The sequence below is a fragment of the Mastomys coucha genome, unplaced genomic scaffold, assembly GCF_008632895.1.
Source record: "Mastomys coucha isolate ucsf_1 unplaced genomic scaffold, UCSF_Mcou_1 pScaffold12, whole genome shotgun sequence".
Taxonomy (NCBI): domain Eukaryota; kingdom Metazoa; phylum Chordata; class Mammalia; order Rodentia; family Muridae; genus Mastomys; species Mastomys coucha.
Window position 1 is genome coordinate 55,522,074 of NW_022196894.1, and position 8,003 is coordinate 55,530,076.

Genomic DNA, 8,003 nt, shown 5'->3' on the forward strand with positions numbered 1-8,003 from the left:
CAGATTTTACACCACTCGTGTGTAGTCTGTTTGTCAAAGCCGAATCCTGTGCCCACCTGGCCAGAACCACTCGTCCCGCGGAACAAGGGACCCCCCCAAGAAATCCCGGTCCATGGCAGGTAGATATTCTTGTACAGTTACCAATCCACAGGACAAGTAAAAAGATAGTGATTAGAACTAAAACCAAAAATGCTCTACTGATTTGAGGATAGCAAACAGGGAGAAAACACCAGCCATCATGCATTATAATAAAATTAAGCTGTGGTCATTGATAACATCAATTAACATTAGACACACTAAATTCTCTACCCATTAGAAATAACATTTTATATTAAGATAATACTTCACAATTCAGTGGGTGTGAAATCACCTTTCTCACAGTTGTTCAACACAAATATAGGACTTTAGATAAATTATTTTAAAGTATTTAATACTGCCTTCATGCTTATTTCTAATATAAAAGAGGTACTCCCTGATCTAAATGAATTTTGAAGTGAATAAAATCACGGGAGGCTCATAATAATCCTGCCTGCATTTATATGAACAGTGATTAAAGGGAGTCAGATTTGGAGGAGCAAATTGATATTCAGAGATGGCATGGATGTTCATTAGAAGGAGGACAGATTGATCCCTGCAGGCAGATCCCAAACTTTGGTCTGAAAGAATTATGAAAGATAGACAGAAGTTATTCATCTTCTAAAGGACTACAATTTGAAAGCTCATCAGTGTTATTATACTTTTTGTGTAATAATAGCATCATTTTAACTAGGTCTTTGTGTAAAATGTTTAAGTAAGTTAATGTCTGAAGCCTGAGGAGCATGTGGTTGGTAATGAAGTGATGATCATTTGCCTCCAGAGGAGAAAAAAACGCAGACTCAGAATTGTGAGGAAAAAGTGACAAGTAGGCAGGGTCTTGACTGTGATTTCCATATTTGGGTAGGGAGCCAGTCTCCTGAGAAATCAACTTGGTAGTTCCCTCTCTCTTTATGTCCTTGGCATTCAGAACAGCTGCTTGTGTCCAGAGCCCATCTGTGAGGAATTTAAGGAAGCCCCCTCTCAGGGGTACCAGCCCCAGGAATGTTCTCCATGCAGATTTCTCCCAGAAACTCAAGATGGCAAAGCTTACAATGTGACCATATTTCAATTTAGACTTCCTAACAAAAGTTAAAATAGTTGGCTGTTCTACCTTTACGGTTATTGACACAGACTCTGCTTTTAGAATGTATTGCCAAAATGAAAGTTTCCTGTGTTTATTTCAAGCATGGCATCTTGCTTGGGAATCTTTGAGTTGGTGTATAGACAGAAAAAGGAAAAAAGTGGGAGGGCTGCTTTCTTCTTCTTTGTATTACAACATAGATGGGTGAAAATTATGGGTAAATGAGGAATGCAGCAGTCTCAGAAGATCTTAAGACATGAATTCATATGCTTACACATTTTCATGTACTTTCAAAGATATCTTGATAAGCAATTTCTTTTTGTGTGTGTGAGAGCCTTAGTAAATCATTAACGACAAATATACAGAATTGGAGTTTGAGTTCTTTATTCAGAAATTTGAAAAAAAAATTGAAAATTTTAAACATTTTAAAAAAATTATTTCTCTTGGGACAACTGAAAAGGAATGAAGTATTGGAGACTTATTGTGTTAAATTTTGGTAGCTAGGAAGGCAAGGTACAATTGAGGCAGCAGAAGCCATCATCAGATGTAAGGTTAGACAAACTCTTAGGAATGAAGGACACAAGAATATTTGAGGGACATATATGGAGCATACAGTTATAGGCTGGCTTGACCTTGGGTTTGATCCAGTAAGTAAATCAGAAAGTGATAATAAAGATAACCTTGATGACAACAAGGCAGTCACAAGCTTCCCAAACATGCTCAATATGACCCCATGTTGATAAAGAACTCCAGCTAATGAAATGCTGTGCATGGTTTTACAAAACCTGTGCTTTTAGAGCACTAGTGGATTTTAGTGAAGAGAAACTCATAGTTTAAGAATGTGACAATCATGATGAGGCACTGAAAAGTCCAATTCCCCAAGGCACTTAACATGGACTCTATAATGAACTAAATACTGGGAAATTTAATTTGAATTTTCCAAGCCATGTGCCCAGATATGTATGACTGAAACATGAAACATATTTTCACCTAGCTATAAAGCAACTATATTTCTTTTTGTCAAGAACTAATAGTCTGCTTACACAAAGTCCTCCCTCGCCCCCTCTTTTTTTTTTTTTAATGGGAGTACTTGAGAGGAAAAAGTATAGTGTTAATTATCATGCCACCATTGATAATTAGAGAAGATACATTATTTTTGTAATTGGGGAATAATGAATGCAAAAGTTATACTAAGTCATGGCTCTTGATTTTAAATCTCTGATTGCTATATTTTTCCATTTTAAATCTCTGATTGCTATATTTTTCTTTTTTTTTGGTTTGAAAAAAATTGAATTGCTTTGATAATATCTCTGAAAGAAGATTCCCACGGCTTACGATTGATGCTTTATTTCACATCCTTGAAATATTTCTAAGCTTCACTACTTTTTGAAAAACACTTCCAACAGTAAAAGTCTAAAATGATAAAATACCCTCACTTTAACATTAGACCTCAAAGCTGTGATCAACTATGACTGAAAGATCATATGTGTAGAATGAAGAAAGATCTACGACAAAACTTTGTAGGTCTGATTGATTAATTTGAAAGAACCAGACATTTCTAATAAGATTTAGGCATCTGATGGGTTAGTTCATGCAGTAAAAACCCAAGTGGTATGTATATGAGGGCTAATTTTGGAAAAAGCAGGAAAGGGTTTTCTTTTCTTTTCTTTTTTTTTTTTTTTAGTTTATCTAAGCACAAAGTTCATGTTGGGAACATGTGAACATGAAGGAAGTTGGAGCAAGCTAACATCACATCTTTGTGACCCAGGTGCTTACTCCGTGAAAGAGTTCAAAGGAAAGCAACCATCATTCACCCTTCCTCCACTGTGACCATGTCACACTTCATGACAGCTTCATGTCCTGAGCCCTCAACACTGTCAGGTATTGCTGCAGACCTTCAGAACAGGAGCTTACAGCCCATTCTAGTTACAGAGGCAGTCCAGAGTGTCTACCCACCTTGTTTTCTTTTATGAGATACTTGAATGTCTATCACTGGTGACACCCTGGGTAAAATTTCCAGCATTAAAAAAATACGCCAACGAGATGTTCAGACATCAAACGATTTCAACCTGAAACACAGAATAACATTAGAAACGGGGTTATAACTTTGAACTGTCAACTCGAGATCCCAGGATCTCAAGGCACAGGAAATAGCCCAGAAGTTGCAGGATGCTTGGTCTCAAGCTCTGCACTCAGCCCAGGGCAGCAGCTTCTCTGCTGGAACAGGAACTGAAGCAGAATTCCTGGACGTTAGTTAAAGTCCTGTTTCCAGTCCTTCCTCTCTTCAGTTTCTGAGCTGCAAATATCATACTTCTGTTCAAAACAGAGACACTATAAATCTCTTCTGGGCTAATTTCTCACCAGACTGCTCCCTCCCTCAGTTTCTACTATCCATTGACAGAACTTGTTGGAGAGGGGACAGTTTGGAGGGGCAGTGTCTCTTCTTTCCTGGTCTTGTCTACTCTCCCTGCTTCTTGTCTCGCTCTCCAGTCGGGACATGTACTTTTAGATGATTTATTCTTGCAGTTTGGTAGGGGAGAAGGTGAGTTAACAGGTACAAGCTATAAGGATATTCAGCAGTGCTGAAGGGCCGTTTACTGCTGAATAAGTAACTCTTAACCAAGCTCCTGAAATTCCTCAAGGAATAGATAACTGAGAAATGACACGAATGGAAATGGAGTTTGCAGTGCGTGTCTCAGTGCAGTTGGGTGTTTTACCACTGATAGACAAGAGAGCTAAGTCCCTACCCCTCATGCATCTCTCATTGTCTGTGCACACACTGATTAGCTGTTCCCTGGGGCCTTGAAACACTCCACAGCAGAGGATATGAGGAGGAAGGATAAAAATCTCACTCAGGCACTTCACAAAGGGCTCTGGCCAGCAGCAGTACTCAGTGTGACCCTTGTGCTGGCATTTCCCATAGTTTTAATTACTTTGGCATCACTTGCAGAAGAGGTGATTTAAAAGTGTCCTCCTATTTAGGGCAAGCGTCAGAGCCAAGACTTAAGTGTATGTATTCATTATTTCCCATGTTGTCAGAGTAACCAGTTAAAGTAAACCAGTATAATGAAATGACAGCAGTTAAAGAAAATAGGCTTCTGTAAAGTGCTAAATAAAAAGCAAAAGACAGTTAATTGAAATTGTCTATATTTCGTGCTAATTATTTAGTTGCATTTTCACAGTTTGGCAACAAATGCTGTGTAGGTGACCTTATCCTATCCAAAACTTTATTTTTAATTTCTTACCATGATAGTCCAAAGGCCCTGTTTTTCAAGAGTCTTATCTATCTACATTTGTTTTTTTAAATGTTGGTTCATAATTTTCCTATAGATGAACTATCCTTTGCTAACACTTAATTCAATATAATATATCAACTGTGTTCTCAATGTATAATGGGTGGAAGGGAAGATTAATTGTTATTCTTTGTGATACATGCATAATAATAATAATAATAATAATAATAATAATAATAATGATACATTATTGTTACTGATTTTCAACATATTTACTTTTTACTTTGAAAAAAATCAGGCTTATAGAAAAGTAAATGCAGGTTGTTGATTGTTAATCTCCTTCTGTTTAAGAATTAATTACAGATATCAAGATGCTCATTCTAAAATGTTTTTATTTCTCCCCCCAGAGAGGACACTCTTTTACAAACAGTTAAGAAAAATTAACACTGATAATAATGCTATTATTTAAATACAGCTTGTATTTGAACCTCCAAGTAACCCTCTAAAGTCCCTTCTCATGCCCTCCTCCCAGGATCCAGTGGAGATCTTGTGCATCATTTAAGTATAGAGTACCTTTGCTTTTTCTTTTAATCTTAAAAGAATTCCAAGTTCTTTTTTTCCTCTCTTGAAAAAAATTCAAAGCACTGTTTTATATAGTTTCCACTACATGAGCATTTTCTTAAACTAGCTTTAGCTAAACCATTTCCCATTTTGGGGCAGAACCATCAGACATAGCACTGCTTCCAACTGAGTCTTGTATCAGGTGCATGGAATCAGTGAGCCCTGCTTTGGGCAACCAACTCAGACCATTTGCTTGTAGTGTGTTCACTGCTGGTGAACACAATTCTTTTGTGATTAAGAAGAAATCTGTTTGATACATCAATAACTCCAATCTCGTGACATTTTTGTCCAGTAATCATTACAGTGAAATGTCCATACAGCTTGACGCAATTATTAGTATATGAGTAAATGCTTGTACTTCAATTTTGTTATTCATTTTGCCTTTACCAGCTAGTACTAGTTGCCTTTCTATCCCTGCTGTTGATTAGAAGGCAAATCTTGTCTTGGTTCATGGTTTAAGTGCTTTGAGTTCAGTTATCTCTCGCCTTTGCTTTGGAGCCCTAGGAAGGTAGCATATCATGGCAGAGTGCAAAGTGAAACAGAGTTGCGAACTTTATGTTGTCAAGGAAGGAAAGATGGAAGGAACAGAGGAAGGAAGGAATGAAACAGAGAGGGGGAGAGAGAGTGAGGGAGGGGGGAGAGAGAGAGAGAGAGGGAGGGACAGAGAGAGAGAGAGAGAGGGAGGGAGAGAGAGACTTTTCAAAGTCATGCATCTTTCTTTGTTTTTTGTTTTTGGTTTTTTTGTTTTTATTTTGTTTTGTTTTGTTTTTTTTTTTTTTGGCTCCCCCTCTTTTATTGGATATTTTCTTTATTTACATTTCAAATGTTCTCCCCTTCCTGTTCTCCCCTCCATTAACCCCCATCCCATCCCCCTCCCCCTGCCTCTAGGAGGGTGCTTCCCCACCCACCCTCCCACCCACTCCTGCCTTCCAGCCTTGGCATTCCCTTATATTGTGGCATTGAACACCCTCAGGCTCAAGGGCCACTCTTCCCACTGATATCCAACAAGGCCATCCTCTGCCACATATGTGGCCAGAGCCATAGGTCTCTCCATGTGTACTCTTTGGTTGGTGGTCCAGTGCCCAGGAGTTCCGGGGGGGGGTCTGTCATGTTGACATTGTTGTGCCCCGCATGGGGCTGCAACCCTCCTCTCCCCCCAGCTCCTTCACTTCCTTCTCTAACTTTCCCATTTGGGACCCTGCGCTCAGTCCAATGGTTGGCTTTGAGCTCCACCTCTGTATTTGTCAGGCTATGGCAGAGCTTCTCAGAAGACAGTCATATCAGGTTTCTATCAGCAAACACTTCCTGGCATCTGCAATAGCGTCTGGGTTTGGTGACTGTATATGGGATGGATCTCCAGGTGGGGCAGTCTCTGGATGGCCTTTCCTTCAGTCTCTGCTCCACACTTTTTCTCCATATTTCCTCCTCTGAGTATTTTGTTCCCCCTTCTAAGAAACACTGAAACATCCACATTTTGGCCTTCCTTCTTAAGCTTCATATGGTCTGTGAATTGTATATTGGCTATCTTCTTAACAGTGAACTATTATTTAACCTTGAACATATCAATGGATTCATTCATTAATGACATGTCCTCATGAAGCAACTTCTTTTCATTAGCACCACCAACTGGGAGCTAAGCCATCACCACATGATCCTTTGGTGACATACTCAAGCCATAACACATGCACAAACATACAGACACTCTCTCTCTCTCTCTCACACACACACACACGACTTTCTCATTTTTTTCTAACACTTGAAAATATTTATGATTATCAGAATTAATCAATGGATTCATGCTAGGTTCTGTTATCTATCTTAATTGTCTTATTCATGTAATTTTGTCATTAAGAACAATAAGTTTTGAAAACAATGTGAAGTTATAGTGACTGTTAAAAATTATTTTGCAATATAATGTAAACTTGGAAATTACTATTTTTGTTATTATAAAATACATTCTGAGAAAACAAAAAAATTTATTAGAGTTCATATATCCAGAAGGGAATGGAGTTCAAAGTTTAAACCACTACCCCTACATTAGACAAATTCTGAGACTAACAGCTATGATCTGTTTCATGTAGAAGTCATGAATTTCCAGCATTTACAAGGTAATTGTACTGAATTGTTGGGAGCCGAGTAAAGTCTAGCATGAGAATGACAAAATTCAAAGCAACACAGTGTTAGAGACTCTGCACATTTCGAGTTTACCTTCAGGAGGTCAACTGTAAAGACTCATGGTAAGAGGGGGAAAAAAGCCCTTTGTGGCTTTTATTCAAGTGGATTCAAGTGACACATCAGATCATCCAGTGATTAGGACTTCCTTTCCAGGCTTAGGGATTACCAGCGTCTAAGCTAACCTAAGAGAATGACACCTATTCAACTCTAGCATTTTCAACTGTTTTGTGTGATCTAAGTGGGGAGGGAGTAAAAGTAGGGAATATTCACTAAAGTTACAACCCAGTGAACTCAGCCCATGATGTGACAAATTTCATGATGAGATTATAAAACTTCACTCCCACCCTTGTCTCAATACCTTAGTGTCACATCCATAGGACACCAGAGAATCAGGGCTAAAAGATCCAAAAGTCAGGAAATCTTAGAGAAGCCCCCTGAGGAACAGACAAAACAAAAGCAAGAGGAGCAGAGACATGTGTCTCTGGTATGTTGCTATAGAAAACATTAAATAGAGCCCAACGCCTACTCACATTAGCATAAGACCTCACCCTACATGCATATTTACCTAAGTTCCTGTTACCTAATATATCATGTCTAACTTTCAACAAAAAAACACAAGGCATGCAAAAATGACAAGAAAAGAAAACACAGGGTGAAAGAGACCTCTCTTTATGGAGCCGTTTTCCATTCCCAGCTTCAGTGAGATGAGGTTGCACCAAACCATCCTCTCTAGTGTTCAGGCTGTGAGATCCCATATCTGACTCCTAACTCTAAAACCACCTTAGTACCTCACATAAAATGATGAGAGACTTCATTAT

The 8,003-nt window shown here is 38.6% G+C and overlaps 1 long non-coding RNA gene across 3 annotated transcripts in view; it reads right to left on the reverse strand.

Annotated features, from left to right (window-relative positions):
• LOC116086015 overlaps positions 1-8,003 on the reverse strand; it is a 58,021-nt gene that overhangs the window by 46,530 nt on the left and 3,488 nt on the right. For all 3 annotated transcript variants that reach the window (XR_004116786.1, XR_004116788.1, XR_004116787.1), the window contains exon 2: positions 3,113-3,225. This is a non-coding gene — a long non-coding RNA (uncharacterized LOC116086015). The remainder of the gene's footprint in view (positions 1-3,112; positions 3,226-8,003) is intronic.